This window comes from Schistocerca nitens, chromosome 6 (genome assembly GCF_023898315.1).
Source record: "Schistocerca nitens isolate TAMUIC-IGC-003100 chromosome 6, iqSchNite1.1, whole genome shotgun sequence".
In the NCBI taxonomy this organism is placed as follows: Eukaryota; Metazoa; Arthropoda; class Insecta; order Orthoptera; family Acrididae; genus Schistocerca; species Schistocerca nitens.
Window position 1 is genome coordinate 365,207,213 of NC_064619.1, and position 20,079 is coordinate 365,227,291.

Below are 20,079 nucleotides of genomic sequence, written 5' to 3' on the forward strand. Positions count from 1 at the left end.
TTACTTTGGTTCTTATGTAAGATTACATGTCTGTATTGTAAAATTATCATTCTTCGACGTCTCAGTACAATGGCTGACCGACTTAGTTATCTAGCAAAAAGCGTCATAAAATACTCAAGGTTTCCATCAGAAACTAGATACGCACATGCTTGAACTTTAAATCACACGACGAACTGTTTTGTTCTGGATATGGATTGAAAACCCAACACCTACAACCAACGCAAACCAAGGAAATTATTCGTGCGTGAGCGAGATTGGAAATCAGTACCGATCGTCAATGCTCACTAGGCTGTTTTTGGCGAGGCTCAGTTACGATGTAACTTGAAATTACGTGATGAATATGTTTGTACTGGACCTGGACTCTCATCCTCCAGTTGTTGGTAATCAACCACTAAAGATGTTAAACATGGTTTTATTCACTAGCAACAAAGTGTGCGCATGTTCAAACTTGAAATGACGTGGATGTAATGTTCTTAGTTAGACTGGGATTCGAAACTAGCACCTAATTTCATTGTTATCTAAGCACGGCGAAATGTTAGATAAAGAATTTTTTCACCAATGCGAGCGACATGTTTGAACTCGAACTGTCGAGACGAAAATTTTCTTACGTTACCGAGTTTCGAACCTGGCATCCATCATCATTATTTTCTTGCCTTGAATAGACGTTAAATATCGCTTTCTTATGTCAGCAGCGGGATGCGAGCGTATCTTATATATATATATATATATATATATATATATATATATATATATATATATATATATATATATATATATAACGATTGCTGAATGAATCGTATTTTGTATAGTTACCAGTGTTAGTTGCTTCAGGTGCTAATGAAAGTTTTAATGTTTTCGAAATTGTAGTTTTGTATTCGGGTTTAGAACAATTAAGGAGTGCCTCATCTCTAATACCGTTTTCATGATGTTTGCAGTATCGGAGCAGTAATTTACATCTGCACTGACAGCCATACAGAACACAAGTCACTAGGGGTCTTTAATAACCAGTTTTGTGTAGTCAGACGTCTGTACCGAAAAGAGATTAGAGGACATGCTAGAGAGTTCCGTTAAATGGGCTGCATGAAAATCAATGCATTCGGATACTTTTGAGCATGGTAGTACTAATTAAGTATTTCAGATATTGTTACTAGATTTTTAAAAAGTTTGGAAATTTTAACTAAAATAAAGATTAAATTGGCTCATAACTAAGGTAAGAAGGCGAAGAACAAAATTATTTAATTGGAACTGGAAGTGAAAAACAGCACATTCCTTGTTACAGTTCTAACATTCTCACAAGCAACATTCTGTGTTTTTAGTATAATTTTGTCAACTAACTTAATTCTTTAATATGGCCGCAGCCGAAACTTTGACATCGACAGCTTACGTAACAGATCATTAACGGGTATTATGCCAAAATTTGTTTTCTGTAATTATAAATGTTATTAACCAACGAAAATATTCTTCCCGCTTTTCAGTGAAAGTGAGATATGGTTGAATAAAACATAAACTGAATTTTTTTCATGCAAATTTTATCTCGAAAAAGGTTCTTCTTAAGCGCTCTTATCTCATTACACAATGTAAATTCGTTTCTCTTACACTAAGCTAAAAAAAAAAGAAAAACAACTACCGGTCTCATCAGTATGCATGTTTCAGCTTCCCACTTCTCCTTTGAATTAGCTTTGTTAAATCGGCGAAATTACTTTATTTCACTAAATATAAAATGGTAAATAGTGATATACCTCTCAGTAACGCCACTTTCGGCGCGTAATGGTAATCCCATTTAGCACAGAACATAAAACCTCTCGGCAACAGCTTAATGCAGCTGTTAACGTGTATTTTCAGTTATATATATGGTTTCATTCTAATGGTTTCGGACTCCGTTTTTCCAAGCAGCGGTACTTCACTTTTAGAGACAAAATGGAAGGAGAAGTCTTTTTAATGACCACAGTTTAACAGTTATTTGAAGTACTGTCTTATCGCAGCCTTTCGTGGCCTACTAACTATTCTATACCGAAAGTAGACTACGTATGAATGTATGCACGCTGCTTCTGCGGGAATTTACAGTCTGTTAATGTGACCCAGGAAGCAACAACTTCTTGGTCTCTGTTAGTTGGCCCATTTGCCGTCTCATTCCGATGAGTCTTCAAAAATTTTTCAGCCATCTGAATGTCGTGTTAGAAAATAACAATGTCTATTATAAGAACTCTGCAAATATTCCAAGTATATTTTCATCGCTAAATGAAGTACGCAATAAGTTTGCTTCTACACACGTTATTTGTGTTCTAAGAGCCCACAACTTAATTCTGTTTTAATATGAAAATTAAATAAAATCCTTGACCCCGAGAGCTGCTATAATCGTGACTTATTAAAATCAAAATTTATATTCGTCATAATTTACAAATGATATCCCTTGTCAAATGACTCCTGGTTTCAGTTGGTCAGAGCTGGGTGAGCGTGGCGCAGGCCTCACGAAGCCATGGAACCAAGTTGACAACAAGGCACTGTGAAAGCCGGTGGTAGCTGCATAAGCGTGTGCGCTGGGAGTTCGGTTGTGTCCGGTTACATGGGGATCATTTGCAGTCATGCAGACATTCATGGGCTTCCGTTCCCGTACAACAATGGAATTTTAATGAATTACAATGCGCCATATCGCCGGGCCACAATTGTTCGCGATTAGGTTAAAGGACAGAAGGTAGGAGACGAGGTACTGGCAGAAGTAAAGCTGTGAGGACGGGGCGTGAGTCGTGCTTGGGTAGCTCAGTTGGTAGAGCACTTGCCCTCGAGAGGCAAAGGTCCCGAGTTCGAGTCTCGGTCCGGCACACAGTTTTAATCTGCCAGGAAGTTTCAGTTTAAAGGACATTCTCGACCATTCGAGCGAATGATTTGGCCGCCGACATGAATTCCATCGAACATTTGTGGGACGTCGAGAGGTTAATTGATGCACCGGCAACACTTTCACAATTATGGACAGCTATAGAGGCAGCATGTCTCAGCAATTCTGTAGGGGACTTGAGACCATGAGTCCATACCACGTCCAACTGCTATACTACCCTGAGAAAAAGGAGGTCTGACACCATATGAGGAGGTCTCTCATGACTTTCTTATCTCAGTGTAAGTAGTGGCAGCAAAAGTTCTGTAAGCTGCCTCTTTGAATTATGAATTATTCAGAGGTTATTCGGAAAGTAAGGTCCGATCAATTGCAAACAGAAAACCACAGTGAAAATTAAAATTGCTTTATTAGCGTGAGTTAGATACGTCTCTCCATAATCGCCGCTCCGACTCAGACGTTTGTCACAGCGTTGTGGCAACTTTCCAGTGTTCTCGTCGTAGAAGGCAGCTGCATGTGCTTTCTGCCAAGTCTCTACGCTTGCCTGCAGCTCGTTGTCTTCTTAGCCAACGGTTCATGTAAGCAGGGATGAGTCACAAGGAACCAAGTTCGTGCTCTATAGTGGGTTACGAAACACTTCCCATTCAAAACGCTGCAGGAGCATCCTCAGTGCCCCTGTAGTGTGCGGCCGGAAATTGTCATGAAGAAGGAAATAAGTGACAGTTACATTACGTGGGATTGCATGAAATTAAGTGAAATCTCTTAGCAGGCGACGTCACGCGATCAACGAGCATACTGGAAACACTGTCCAACTTTTTTTGTAATGAGTCTTTTGACTGGTTTAATGCGGCCGGCCACGAGCTCCCCACCTGTGCCAACCTCATGTCAGAGTACTGCTGACAACCCATGTCCTCAATTACTTGATTAATGTATTCTAACCTCTGACTTCCTCTGAAGTTTTTGCCCTCTGCAGCTCCCTCTAGCACCATGGAAGTCATTCCGCGATGTCTTAACATATGTCCTATGATCCTGCCCCTTCTCCTTACCATTGTTTTCCACACATTTCTTTCCCCTACGATTCTGCGCGGAACCTCCTCATTCCTTACCTTATCTGTCTGCCTAATTTTCAACTTCGTCTGTAGCACCAAAGCTCAAAAGCTTAGATTCTCTTCTGTTAAGGTTTTCCCACAGTCCATATTTCACTACCATACAATGCTGTACTCCAGACGTATATTCTCAGAAATTTCTTCCTCAAATGAAGGCCTATGTTTCATACCAGTAGACTTTTCTTGGCCAGAAATGACCTTTTTGCCTGCGCTTATCTGCTTTTGATGTCCTTCTTGCTCCGTCCGTCATCGGTTATTTTGCTGCCTAGGTAGCAGAATTCCTCAGTGACATCTACATAGTGACCACCAATCTTGATGTTAAGTTTCTCGCTGTCCTCATTTATGCTACTTACCATTACTTTCGTCTTTCTTCGATTTACTGACAATCCATGTTATGTACTCATTAGACTATTCATTCCATTTAGCAGATCGTGTAATTAATCTTCACTTTCACCCAGGATAGCAATGTCATCAGCGAATCGTATCGTTGATATCCTTTCACCTCGAATTTTTATTCCACTCCTGAACTTTTCTTTTATTTCTATCATTGCTTCTTCAATGTACAGATTGAACCGTGGGGGCGAAAGACTACATTGCTGTCTTACACCCTTTTAAATCCGAGCATTTCGTTCTTCGTCCTCCACTCTTGTTATTCCCTCTTGGCTCTTGTACATACTGTATATGACCCTCTCTCCCTATAGCTTACCCCTATTTTCTTCAGAATTTCGAACATCTTGCACCATTTGACACTGTTGAAAGTTTTTTCCAGGTCAACAAATCCTATGAACGTGTCTTGATTTTTCTTTAGTCTTGCTTCCATTATCAACCGCAACGTCAGAATTGTCTCTCTGGTGCCTTTACCTTTCCTAAAGCCAAACTGATCGTCGTCTAACGCATCCTCAATTTTCTTCTCCATTCTCCTCTATATTATTTTTTTCAGCAACTTCGATGCATGAGCTTCTAAGCTGATTGTGCGATAGTTCTCGCACTTGTCAGCTCTTGCAGTCTGCGGAATTGTGTGCATGATATTTTTCCGACAGTCAGATGGTATACCGCGAGACTCATACAGTCCACACACCAACGGGAATAGTCGTTTTGTTGCCACTTTCCCCAATAATTTCAGAAATTCTGATTGATGTTATCCAACTCTTTTGCCTTATTTGCTCTTGAATCCTCCAAAGCTCTTTTAAATTCTGATTCTAGTATTTTTTCTTCTTCTGCCACATCAGACAAATCTTCCACCTAATACGTCTATGCAAAGCTTCACCATATTTTCAGTATAGTTTCCATTTCACGACCGATCGGACCTTACTTTACGAATAACCCTCGTAATTTCTGAGGATTCTGCTACTGAATGTCACCGTGGGACCACACTTTCCTGTAACGAGGTTTATTGACCGAAACGTCTTAAGTTGTTTCGTGCGTATGTACCAAGATATTTAGCGACTGTGATACAAAATTTCATCAATCGTAGTCCCATCCGGTTACGATTTTCTCTGCCCGGGGACTGGGTGTTTGTGTTGTCCGCATCATTTCATCATCATTATCATTCTTGACAGTAGCTAGATTGGACTGTGAAGAAAATTAGATGTTTAACAATTGACACTTTTTACGGGCGCTGATGACCGCGCAGTTGAGCGCCTCATAAACCAAACATCATCATCATCATCAACCGTAGTGCATTTTTTTTATTTATGAGCAATATCTGCCTTTCATTCCAGCCAGTTCCAGAATCAATCATTGCTTCTTTGCAGGTTTTTCTGCTTTTCGCTACAATTTCCAGAATGCAAGAACATCGTTTGCGAATATATTCACAGAACCACGACGTCACTTAAGCGTTCTGAGATAGGTAGCAAATCACACAATATTCCCTTGGCGTACATTCAAAGGTATTGCCATATAAGATGTTCTTTCTCCTACATTTTATTGAAGTTGCAAACGATACTGCTTACAAAATGTTCGTACAGCCCAGCCTAGTCTATTGTGCATGGAATCTATACCAAATAGGAATAACAGGTGATAAAGCACGTATACAAATAAGGATAGCACAAATGCTGACAGCATTGCTTAAGCCATGGGAAAGCGTCATGAATATGCATGAAAAATCAGGAATGGCAGCTGGTTGAAGACAGGCGCCAACAATCCCGTGAAGAACTACATGCAGATTCAAGAACCGATGATAAGTGTCAGTCTAGGAGTATACTAATGCTCTCTACGTATCGCTCCCGTAGGCACCGTGAAGACAACATCACAGTAATTATTACGTGCATAGAATCGTTTAATGAAACTTCCCGCACTCCATAAGCGAATACAAGCGGAAGAACCGTTAACACGTGATACAATGAAAAGTACCTTTCACCACTTACCTCAAGGAAATTCCAGAGTATAGACTCACATGCAGAACTTCCAGCCTTTTTTCAGTCCTTATGTGATATTTCATAATTACGATAATTGCTCACTCTACCACTGTATGAAACCACTTACATGTACAAAATACAATGTCTAATTAAAAGTATTCAGCCCCCCCCCCCCCCCAATATAATGCGAAGTTGGCCGCTATATGTCTTTGGGAGTAGAGTCAACCGAAATGAAAGGCAGCGAGGAGTACCGTATTGTCAGTAACAGCAGAACTGGTCAGCGGGGAGAGCTCGGTAACTTCGAACGTGGAGTATTTATTGGAAGTCTCCCGACTAACACATCCATCAGGCAAATTATAATTCTTCTAAAGCCGTCCAAGTCCACTGTTGGTGATGTCTTAGTGAAGTGGAAACACGGAGCAACAACTACAATAAACCAAAAGCAGGCAGACCTCATGTATTGACAGTCGGGACCATCCAGCATTGAAATCGAGGGACGGAATCACTCGTGATTTCCGGAGTGACACCAGTCGTCCAGCTAACACAAGACTATGTGTGCAGACTGAAAACGAATTGGTTTCAGTGCTCGAGCACCGCCTCATGTCTCTTATATTACTTTGATCAGTGCGAAGCGACTCTTGAGGTGGTGTGAATAGCGATGCCAATGGACAATGGATAAATGGAAACGAGTTACCTGGAGTGATGAATCACGCTATACCCTGTGACAATCCGACAGGAAGGTCAGAAATTAGCAAATTCCTGGAGTACGTCACTTGATGGAGTACAGAGGAGGTCGTGTTAAGGTATGGGACTGTATTTCTTGGTTAGGGTGTGGTGGTTAGGGTGTGGTCTCATTTTTGGGTCAGGGAAACGCTAAATGCTGAAAATATAGACACATCTTACAGCACTGTGTACTGCGTACAGTAGAGGAACAGTTTGGAGCTGGTGATTGTATCAGCATAACAATGCACCCTGTCTATGAGGCAGCATCTCCGAGGCAATGGTTTGAATGGAATACCGTTTCTGAAACGAATTAACCTGTCCAGAGTCCCGTCCCAGGCCCAGCTGAACGTCAATTTCGCTCCAGACCCCAGCGACCACCAACACTACTTTTTCAGACTGCGGCTCTTAAAGAAGGCTGCAATGCCATTCCTCCACAGATCTTCAGACGTGCCGTGGAAAGTGTCTCAATCCCTCACAAAGGCGAAAAGTGAACACATCCCAAAGTGTGATCCATTAATAGTTGTCCGAGCAATTTCGACCAGATAGGGTAAGACTGAGGGCTCTTTCATAATAAATACATACGACGTAAGAGATTGGCAACTGTAAATGACCTCAAATGCTTTAGAATGACACATTATGGCTAGATATTACGGAATCGGCATTTCCCATTGTTTTACCATCTCTGTGACATCCACCTCTGTAACGGAGTGGTCAGCGCTGGTAGCTGTCATGCGGGGGAGGGAGGGGGGCGGGCATGTTCGATTTCCGGCTGGGTCGGAGACTTTATCCGCTCGGAGCTGGGTGTTGTATTGTCTTCATCATTAATTCAGCGGTACCGAAGCGCAGGTCGCCGAAGTAGCGTTAAAGAAAAAGACGTGTGCTAGGAGGCAGAACACCTCCAGGTGAGGTCATCCGGTCAAAAACCTCGAACTTCGTTCGCCGGTGAAGCATGTATTTGGTTAAATGTTGTAAACTGCACCTTTACTGTGCAAAGAATCGCCACTGGGAACAAAATATTAGCCACCTTTTTACATCGAGCTCATTGGTTACTTTGGGGCGCAGAAAATGGTATGGAACTGGTACCGGACCGCCATGGAACTCACGTAAGTCACGGCAGTAAAGCGGTGTGCATACGCTATTCGGCTGTATGTAATCAGCACATTAAGACCCGTCAACATGGAGAGGTGACAGAATACATTAAATGTATTCGCAATTGCTAATATGGACAACCATCAGCTGTAGAATGGAATGACGAGAACGAAAATTTGTGCCGGACCCGGACTTCCCGCTTATCGGAAGCTGTTGCCTTGCCAGTCGGCCTTCCCTGCACTGCTCGTGGATACACCCAAACTTCCATATGTTGCCACCCCTACGTCTACAACACGTATTCGTACATCCATTATGTATATTCCTATATGCGGGAGACATTTTACTCGAAAGTCGGTTGTACGGTGTCGGCTGATAACTACGACATTGTAGGGCCTGTGTGATTCTGAATTACGATGTAAAGCTACTTTGGGCATGCGTGCATTCAGAGTAACACAGGAACTGCAGTATCGTAAGTAACAGACTAGCAGAAATGTCATGTAACGATGTGACCATCATCAAGCGATAATTCAAATTTCCTCAACTGTAGGCGTGTCAATGGGAAATGTCCAACGTGTCTACTGGGAATGGTGTACCACCTGAAGCCATGTAACGCTGCGTAAGAACATATGAACGGTGTTCCAAGAAGTTCCCTACCGCCGATAACCGTAGAAGACTGCCACGATTTAAGACAGTCGGTTTCACATCCTTCGCTAATTTCTGATGTCAGTGACTGCAGGTCATTTTCCAGGTGAACACTGCGGAAGATTTTCCCTGCAATGAACATATGAAGTCAGGTATCTACTTAAAGATTATGGCTCACAGCGGCACATAAATCAACAATCACACAAAAACTGGACAGCGACAAGAGTTACGTTATATGCGCTGAAGAGTTGAGATTTTGTTTTTCTTCAAATTATGCCAGGCACCGAGTGGACCGACGACCCTATGAGATGTTTAAATCACCGTGGTTTGGCGGTGGGACAATTCATTCATGTTACCGTGGACACCAACGAAAGTACTTTCTTGAACATTCTCTCAGACCAAATATTCTTTCTTCTTCTGCTTCCTCATGATGAGAATGCAGTGGACACTCTCATATTCCAAAATGACAAGAGCCATGTTCACAGGTATGCGTTCATGGTCTGATGAACACTCGGCAAGGCTGTCGCACCTTCACTGTCACCCTAAATCACCCGATCTTAAACCCATATCAAATGTCTTGTACTATGCGGTCCAATCACTTTAATTTGAACACCGCCTACGTTCGACGTCAACGACCAATAACCACTCACAGATGGTATGTGGGCAAAATATGAGGCGTGTCGGGGAGGGGGGGGGGGGGAGGGTGAAAAACGGTACAGTCATTGTCGTAATGCGGAAATGAATCGATCTATCTGACGTCCAAACGGACATGATCATCGTGTTTCGGGGCAAGGCTCGAACATGTCCGAAACGGCTAAGTTCGCAATCTGTTCTCATCCGTATTGACTGCTGTGCAGCGGCGACGGAGTCTGGAATTTGCACGCCAGTACCGCATGTGGACGTCCACTGATTGGCGACAGGTGGCCTTCTCGGATGAATCACGTTTTTTGCTCCATCGGGTAGACGGCCGTTGGCGTACACGACTTGAAACGTTTGGAGGAGGGAGCATTCTCTGGGTGATTTCGCCATTCTGGAAGACGTAATGGATCAATATAAGTATGCATCTATTCTTGGGACCATGTCCACTTCTGAGTGCAATTTGTTGTTCCTCGGTCCGATGGCATCTACCAGCATGACAATTCACTGCACAAATTGCTTCGGCATACTTTAAAAAATGTAAACATTATGCACGTAACACAAGATGGCGGACTTGAAGCATGTGAGTCAGTATCGATTATCGAGGTTTTGTATGTCGAAGCAATTTCTGCAGTGAATTACGTTGGAAATCAGTGACAAAATACGATATGCAGTAGCGTAATGTTAATCAACGACTCCGCCATTACACCCGTGATAAAAGTGAAGCTGCAAGCCGGCCGTTGTGGCCGAGCGGTTCTAGGCGCGTCAGTCCGGAACCGCGCTGCTGCTACGGCCGCAGGTTCGAATCCTGCCTCGGGCATGGATGTGTGTGCTGTCCTTAGGTTAGTTAGGTTTAAGTAGTTCTAAGTCGAAGGGACTGATGACCTGGGATGTTAAGTCCCATAGTGCTCAGAGCCATTTGAACCATTTTTGAAGCTGTAAGATGATGGAATCGTAAGTGATCAACTGGCATATAAAAGCCTTTCACGCTATTTTCGTAACAACTGATGCAAAACTTTCTGCAACCACAAGGAACGAAACCAGCAGAAGACATCACTGACTTCGATTTCTGGCCATCCACTGCCCCCTCCTCCCCCCAAATGCCACACCAGCCGCTACAGTAAGAAACAATGGAAAAAGAGTTCTAGATTAAACTAGTTTAAGATGGTTTATTTTTAAGCAACTTTTCTCTGTATGTATGTATGTATGTATGTATATACAAACGCCTGAAGATGAACAGAACATGTTCGAAACGCGTTGTATTATGTTGGATTAAACATTAAACAAAAAATAAAAAAGTAGCAGGTAGCAGAAATTACAAATAAATAATTACAGAAAATGTGTTTTGTAGAAAAATGACACTTTCCGTTTACACTCTTGAAAAGGGTAAAACCGAGTACGGGGAAATGTTACAGAAATATTACGGTTCTGGTCATTGAGACAGCAAGCCATGTCAGGCAGTGAACAGAGAACGCCAGAACCGCCGACGGACTACCGGCATCAATCCAACAGCGCGTCCGATGATGACAAAATATTTTCGAAATACCGTGCTTGCTGGAAACGATGATCTGGCTCCTTTGAAGGTGCCGAGCTCGAGTCTAAGCCAGGCACACAGTTTTAATATGCAAGGAAGCTTCGTATCAGCGCACACTCCGCTGCAGAGTGAAAATTTCGTTCAAGTTATTTGTAATAACAGAGTAACTGACATACATTGGTAAATATCTGAATGGTTCTGACATCCGGCACGGACGCAGACAGACAAAGAAATAATTAACATCCTGCACGTTGAATTATTTTTACTAATGTAGCTTATAAACATTATTAACTAATAAAGATATACTCACCACATGGCTTGCGGCAGTATATGACGGTAGGGGAAAGAGCTATTGTTATTTCAGTGAAATTATCTTTTACACAGACCCTTGTAGCAAACTAACTGCTTTCGAAAATTTCGTTACGGAAATTCGATTTCACTGTGAACTTTGGATGTGGAACAGGATGTAGACATCGTGCCTTGTGCCTGTTTAGCGGTCAGTGTTTGGCGTCCCACAACACTACACGTGGGCCGGAAGCAGAAATCTGGACGAGTGGATCTGTTATGTATGAAACATAGAATAGAATTTATTGATATGACTTTGGAGGAATCAGTAAGTTAACGGTGTACAGAAATTTTACATCAAATCTCAAACAAGATGAAGGATACTTAAAATGACTTGTGGAATTCTCTGTGATGGAAACGTAAAAACCAAAACAAAAGAAACGACGACGTATAAGAGAGCAGTGAGCTCGCTATTGCTGTGCGGAGCAAAGACGTGGTAACCACTTAAAGACACTATAATTGGCAAGATGTTCCCGAAATGAAGAAGCTGTGATCGACGTACAAGACTGTACTCCGAATGAGAAAATAGCAAGAAGATTGAAATTGATTTATAAGGCTAAAAAAGTCGAGGGGAGAATTTTACAGTAGTGTGGACAGTTCATGAGAGAAGACTCACGTCGCAAGAACTGTGACGTAAATGGCAGTGGAAGGCTACACCGAAATAGGAGGAACAAAGACGAGATTTATCGACTGTGTTCGTTCAAATGGTCAAATGTGTGTGAAATCTTATGGGACTTAACTGCTAAGGCCATCAGTCCCTAAGTTTACACACTGCTTAACTTAAATTATCCTAAGGACAAACACACACACCCATGTCCGAGGGAGGACTCGAACCTCCGCCGGGACCAGTCGCACAGTCCATGACTGCAGCCTCCTAGATCGCTCGGCTAATCCAACGCGGCGACTGTGTTCAAAACGACTTTGGAGAAATAAGTAATCATGACATATAGGGCCGGGTTAAGTGGAAGAAAGTTGTAAGAACTTCGACCCTGCTTAAGACAAGAAGAATGGAGCAGGAGAGGAACCACAAATTAATTACATTACAATACCGACACAGACGCGTTCCTAGAAATGCTTTTGGTAAATAAGTAGAGATTATCAGACATACAGATAGAACAAAAATGAAATAGAAGAACAGGTCACAGAATATAGATTGCTCCTGAGGCATGGGAAAAATACCGCAAGCAAATAAATTCTACGCTTCAACGAGAACAGAATATCTAAGGCATGTGTCAGTGTGCTTACAAAGAAAAGCTAGCTTGCGGTTTTGCAGCAATTCTTTTGAAGTCTTTCGCATCTGTAGAAGGGTGTGCAATTGTAAATGTAAGTGGCGTGGGCCGTTCGTGTGCGGGTCAAACGGCCCCGCTTTTGTCCGGGATCAGGGGTGCGGTTGCTCGGTATGCTTATGCGGAACGCGGTGCTATATGAGGGGCAGTCGCCGTCTGTTGCGCGAGGAAAGACTGGCGGCGATGGGCGCCGCAGCCGTTGGCAGGCCCTGCAGAGGTCCTCGGGGCGGCGGCGGGCACATAAAGGGCAGCGCGGACCCCGCCGGCGCCGTCGCACCGCCCGCTGGCGTAACTGCCGGCCGCGGCGGGCGATAAGCGCGTATCTCAAGGGCCGCGCCCCGCCATCCAGAAAAACGTCCGACCCGAGGCGACAGCGACAGCCCGCCACGCCTGCTGCGACCTGCCGTCATGATGAGCTACGGCGCAGCACCCCACAGCCTCAGAGAGACCATTTCTGTATATACAGGGTGTAAATTTTAAGTTGACAAACAAGAATAACTCAAAAAATAAGCTTCACACGAAAAAATATATATAATCCAAAATTGATTATTTTCGAGGGGGACATCTTCTGGTGCTAAAATTAGCCCGCCACCCCAGCCCTATGGGGGTGGGATGGGAGGCAACTTAAAATTTCAAATGGGAACCCCCATTTTTATTGCAGAATCAGATTCTGTATATAAAACTACATACACTTTGTCTTAGGCATTTGTTTTGATTATTGGTAGTTGGCGCTGTAATTCAAGAAAATCCACGTTCTCACCTTTGCATGGAAAATGGTTACGGATAAATAAAAAATACTTATTTACTTCGTAAATTTTGATTTGCTAAAACTAAAACTCTCCCTCTTTCCTCATAGAGTGGGGTTTGAGAGAGAGGAATTAGACTTTTACAAATGTTGACCCACTTATCCGAATCTGCTGAAAAAATTAATATTTGTCTCCACCTCACGTCAGAGGCATTCACACGTAAACTTCGCTTCAGAGCACACACATGTCACCCGCGATTTAGTCATACAATAATCATACCGGCACAGTATTCGTTTGAAGAACAATGAGACATGAGCTTCGTTTAAGGACTGGCCGACGGTAATGCGCATGAATTTCGACGATTGTCTGAGGAACGGTACCCAGGAATAGGCCACCCACACCAGCAAACGTTTACAGCAATTCATCGGTTACTTGGCGAAACAGGCTCGTTAGCGGGATATCATGGTGATGCCGGAAGACCTCGAACACGACGGGACGCTGCATCTGAAGAGACTGTTCCCAAGCGCTTCGAGGAGGCACCTACGACAAGTACTAGAGCAGTTGGACACGACATAGGTGTCACTCATCGGTTAGTCTGGGAGGTTTTGAGGGATGACAGCAAGCATCCATTTAGTTTCCAACCTGTCCGAGACCTAAACCCTGTGGCGGACTATGAACACAGGCTAGGGTTTTGCCGGTGGTTTCCGTAACGTGTTGCTCAAGATCCCGACTCTCACGCCATTGTGTTGTTTATCGATGAGGGTACCTTCCATCGCGATGGCCTTTACGCCACTCCAAACGTTCATTACTGGGCAAGGGGAAATCCTCACGTCACGTACTACCACGGACACCAGGAACTATTTTCGCTCAACATTTGGGCAGGCAGTGTGAGTGACCATCTGATTGGTCCGGTCCGTCTACCTCCTCGACTTACTGGGGCAAATTACCTTCACTTTTTAAAAGAAACTCTAGCCAGCCTGCTGGAAGACGTTTCCCTGGACATACGGCTACGCATGTGGTTACCGCTTGATGGGGCGCCCGCACGTAACAGTCGTGCTGTACGCGAATATTTAAATGTTTGGTGGTTGTAGTGGTAAGTAAACTGTGTCTACAACAACTCAACCTTAAAGATTTATTTACATTGTGTTCAATCGCTTTTAGGGATAGTTACGTTTGCATAGGTCGTTTCTAAATTATTATTTTTTTTTCTATAGGGCACTACTACCCCAAGAAACTTTCATCACAAGGGGGAATAAAGAACCGAAAACTAATGTAACCAACAGCAAACGTGTATTTAGGCGTGAACAGCTGTCTGAAAATGAACCTGTAGGTTCGAAACTGGTAACAACGCTATTTGTGTAAATAAACAGCATTATCAATATTGGCTGGTTATTGGTTCCTTCTTTGCGAGAATTCACCTGTATTTACCTTACTTCTGGGGAAAACCACCCAAAAGCCCTCAGCAAGGGTTGACTGGATTTGTTTCCTTTGATTTGTTTAGTCTTTATTTCCTTTTTCCTATTGCCCTACATTTCCTTGGTGCTCTTCACTGAGCAACTACTGTAGATATTATGCCTCTTTATGAAGAGTTCTGATACGTTGTATTTTGGTTCCACCGCTTTGCTCATTGGTATTATTTCTTCAGTTGGTGATGGTTATCAATATGCTGGAAAGTGTCTCATACTAAAAAGCTTGCTGACTTCTTCTGTGCTGGCTATTGCGCTATTTAGGGTCTTTTTACCTAGTTTTGATGTTAGTTTTTCTAGCCCTGAGCCTATTGTTTCTAAATTTGCCAGTTGCTATACTGCCATAGGGTCAGTGTTGAGTTCTGCTTTCAGTGCAAATCGTAGGACTCACCTCTCGATTACGAATAGTCTTCAGATCTTGCGAACCATCCTGACTGGGGCCACATGGCCTGATGAAGGCTGTAACTGCTTGCGTTCAGGCCATTTGCCCTACACAATACTGCATCTCACTTTAACTAGTAATCTCTCGTGTGATGCCTGCGTAATACGGTCTGTGATGTATCACATGTTCGATTTTTATGTTGGATGAGGCTTACCTGTCTTTAGAGGGCGTTTGATCGGATATTCCACATGCGTAGCCACAGTTCTAATAGTCTGATAAACTGCGGCAATTCCTCCGCAAGGAGGTACTTCCTTTATATACATTATGTGATCAAAAGTATTCGGACACCGTCAAAAACATACGTTTTTCGTACCAGGTGTATTGTGCTGCCACCTACTGCCAGGTACTCCGTATCACGATCTCAGTAGTCATTATACGTCGTGAGAGAGCAGAATCTGGCGCTCCGCGGAACTCACGGACTTCGAACGTGGTAAGGTGATTTTGTGTCACTTGTGTCATACGTCTGTACGCGAGATTTTCACGCTCCTAAACATCCCTAGGTGCACTGCTTACGATGTGATAGTGAAGTGGAAACGTGAAGGGACACGTACAGCACAAAAGCGTACAGGCCGACCTCGTCTGTTGACTGACAGAGACCATCGACACATGAAGAGGGTCGTCATGTAACACCTATCCAGACCATCAAGCAGGAATGCCAAACTGCATCATTATCCACTGCAAGTACTATGACAGTTAGGCGGAAGGTGAGAAAACTTCAGCGGCTGCTCATAAGCCACACATCACGCCGGTAAATGCCAAACGAAGCCTCGATTAGTGTAAGGAACGTAAACATTGGACGATTGAACGATGGAAAAACGTTGTGTGGACTGACGAATCACGGTACACACAATGCGGCGATCCGATGGCAGGATGTGGGTATGACGAATGCCCGGTGAACGTCATATGCCAGCGTGTGTAGTGCCAACAGCAAAATCAGAGGCGGTGGTGTTACGTCGGTATTTCAGATATATTTCCTTGAAAATCACTCAGGAACGTAAACACGCGTTTTATAGACTTCTTACCAGTATGCTTTTGGTATCTAGAATAAATGGAGTACAAACCTTAAAAGCAAGGACATTTCGCTTGTTTGTGACAAGCGTCACGGTCTGCTATTTTTTAGATTTTGCACTTTATCTGTTTCGGGATCTGTCTCTTCAGAAATTGTGCTGCGGCGGCTTTGTGAAATATCCTAGTATTCAAAGTGAAAGTACCCCAAGAAACATCGAAGATGATCTAGCGATTTGTGCTGGTTCATTGCTGTTTATCCATTTTTCTTTACTGATGTGTTGTCTTTCTAATATACGAGTCCAAAATAATATTTTGCATTTTTCAGTATTTATTTGGTGCATTTCATGTATAAGTGTCCACTACGTTACGGAACACTAGTTCCCAGAGAAAAAAGAAATGTGAAATATTGTTCGCACATAACCATTTATTTAGTCTCAGTCTTTAAGTATTTGCATAGTGTCATAAGTAATTTACAAAAAAACTTTATTGGTATAAAGTGACACATTAGAAAACATTCTCAATGTCATAGGTACTAGTTACTGCAGCCACCTGTTATGGTTGCCCTAAAATAAGGATAACGGTTTGAAAATATTTGTACATAGTAATGTGATAGTCGTATGCAGGGTGTATCATAATTAATGGCGCAAACGCATACAGTTGAAAGTATACGATGCTAGAAGCAAAAAACTCTCGGTAAACATGCATGCCTTAAGAGCTAAGAGCAATGTTTTATCTTCAATACTGCGAAGCAAATCTCTTTCACAGCAAGCTCTTTGCTTACCATATTTTGGGAAGTGATAATATGAACCAAAACAAGAAAAAAATATCCAGTAAACATGTGCTCTAAAATGCGTACCTTCAAAGATAGGAGCAGTTGAGCGAGTACATTGGGCGCGCGGTAAACGCGGCCGGGGACGGACAGAGGGCAGTGCTGGTGCGAAAGCGGACAGTTCTGGTCTAGACACCAAAGGGTACAGTTCCGATTGAGACGCGAAAGCGGACAGTCGGTCTTTAGGCAGCTAGGATGTTCAACGACTTACAAAATTTCACGTTGTGTGGTATCGCGGGACTTAGTTTCTGCGCGGTGAGCAGGCGCGCGCCTGGTGTGAACTCTAACTTTTCGGATGGATAACTTGTATTTCGAGATGAGATTGTGAATGATCGAACTGTGTCAAATTGATATGCTCTTGAGTGTAAAAGTAACTTTAAATAGACCACTTTCGCTATTAGTTTGCTACCTGAATAAACATAATTCTAACCAAATCGCAACTGTGTGGCCTACATTATTTATGGGTCGTTAATGTAGTTCCCGATATTATCATAGCTGTTATTTCATGTTGTGTTAACTTTGTATTTCGCAGACTTGCCATCAGCCAGACAGTTTAACCAAAGGGTCACAAGTGTCTAATTTAGGTCGTGTAATGGGACACGTGCGGTTCAACCGCTAGACGAGTTTGAGCCAAGTCATTTCGACGAAGAGGAAGCGCATGTGAGCTCGAACATCTATGGGATGTTAGCTCGCAATTGGGGGCACATCCAGGATACGAACTTGGCAAGTGTTAGTTGAGGGATAAGAATCTTGCGAAGTGTTGGAACAGGATTGGATTTTGGAAAGTGTTAGTTGCGGAATATGAACTCTGGAAAGTTTTAGAATTGGATTTGAGTTCTGCAAAGTGTTTCCAAACCCATTATTTGAATTTCGATAGGCATGACCTCTCACAAAAATTAAATGTGAGATCGGTTAAGGACTGAATATTAGCTTTCTTTAATATTTGTGAAATTACTATCGTAATTCTCACAGTTAACGACAACTGTGACCTAGGTCCCAAGTCTGTGGCAGTTTAGGCAGTTTGCGTGGGGGCTCTGAGCTACGAATGTTGCAACAGTTGTGTGCACCGGGTTTTAGCAGTGGTTAGAAGTGATAGAAAAAGTAACGAGGAAGAAGAGGCGACACCGAAAGCACGTGGTTCCAGCCAGCAGTGGCATCTTCAACGGCGATTCATCTCTCAGCGACGGTTGCGGTACCACAGCAGAGTACGACATCTTCAACGTCGGCTTCAACTGCAACAGCGGCAGCAACAATACGGCAGAAGGATCCAGCACGACAACGCTGATAGTGAGATTATGTATGGTTCTGTAGTTCAATCGCCAATAACAGACATCGCTAATGTTAAGCAGTCGGCCAGTTTGTGTGGCTCCTAAAATACTAGCGAGCCGCTTAGCCCGAACTCGGAGCGGGAGAGCGTGATCGGCGGTGAATTTAGTAGGGCAAACAGTCCGAAATCAGGCAAGGGAGATGAATTTGGGGGAGGCATGATGTTGCAGTTAACGCAAATGATAAGAGGATTGGAATCCCAAACTGGTTCTGTTAAAATCGATATGGGATCCAAAATTGATTCTGTTAGAACCGATATGGGTGACGTAAATTTAAAAATTGATTCTGTTAAAACCGTGATATGGTTGACGTAAATTTAAAAATTGATTCGATTCTATCAAAATTGCTTAGGTTGTGAAAAACGAAGTAGGTAAAATGGCTAATGGATCTGAAGAATTGATAGATGGAAAATTAAAAACCATTGGGGATGAAATGGGCAAAATTTCTGATGAAGTTAGGATACTTGACTCTAATGTAGAACAAGAGGAGAAAAATTTCAGTAATGACGTGGAGAAGTTGCAGGCATATCTGAGAGGCAACGTAAGAAATTGTATGAGTAGGCAAGATGCTCTAATGGCTGAGAAGACAGAGACTATTAGCAACTTATCCGTTCGAATAGATAAAGGGGTGAAAGAAGTAGATAAAATAATGGAACAAATAAAATCTGGTATTAAGACTGAAAATAGTGAAGTTAAAAAGCAAATCAATGAAATAAAAAGCGAACTGAATTCTTTAGCTGCGCGCCAACCTCTACAGCGATCAGTGTTCCGTGGATGAACTCAGGATCGGCCTAATGTTTTGGAGACGACTGGAAATATCACCCAGTAAATTTTCTAGCAGCATGAAGGGATGGTTTTATAAGGGAATGTTCGACGAGGCGAAGATAAAATTCGTGAAAAGACATTTGGAAGGTGAGCAGTTTCCTGAACAAGTTCTGGAGTGAAGCGAAGCAAACGCGACTCCAAAATGAGTTTCTGAATACATTTAAATACGGGAACGGGTCGATGCGAGAATTTTGTAAACATGAACTTGCGAGATTAATGCCTGTGAATCGTCCGTTGGGAGTGCTTACTGAAATTACGACATTGAAAAGGAGGTTACCGGAAAATTAGCAGTGGGATCTAGTGCAGCGTCCTAGCAACTCAACAGACGAATTTTGCGACTTTGTAGAAAAATTATAAACGGCGTTGAAATTTAAACCGCAAAGTAAGCAGAAAAATAGTTTACAGGGAGGAAATCATAGCTACGGACCGAGTAATTACTACGAAAGACATCCGGGAAGTTATCAAAGGAACGCAAATAGCAGTTTTGATAAGGGAACGGTAACAGGAACACATCCAATGATAAATTTCAAAGGGGTGATGGGAATGAATACTTTCATGACAGGCGAAATGACCTGCACCTGGCGAAATGAACCAGCGTAATGGGAGATCGGGAAACTACGTTTCGCCGCATCTCAGGTCCGGAGATGGCAAAAAAACTAGCGATGAATAGGACGCGAGTAAGTGGAATTGTGATAGGTTTTAATAAATCGGCAGAAAGGCGCCTGGATTTTGAAATGAAATTAGTAAGAGACGACAATCAAATAGGTAAATTTTCAAATCAGGTCATACATAAAAGGCGTAATCCTAAGAAAATGAAAGATAGCGATAAAGACGACGACGACGACTCAGGGCTAAATGATTTGTTTTATGAATGTGAAAGGAAAAAGTGTGTG

General features: G+C 42.8%; 1 non-coding gene across 1 annotated transcript; it reads left to right on the forward strand.

Moving 5' to 3' along the window:
• Nucleotides 1-2,745: 2,745 nt before the first annotated feature.
• Trnas-cga (transfer RNA serine (anticodon CGA)) lies at nt 2,746-2,820 on the forward strand. Its single transcript has one exon. It is a non-coding gene; the product is annotated as a tRNA-Ser (tRNA).
• Nucleotides 2,821-20,079: the final 17,259 nt, after the last annotated feature.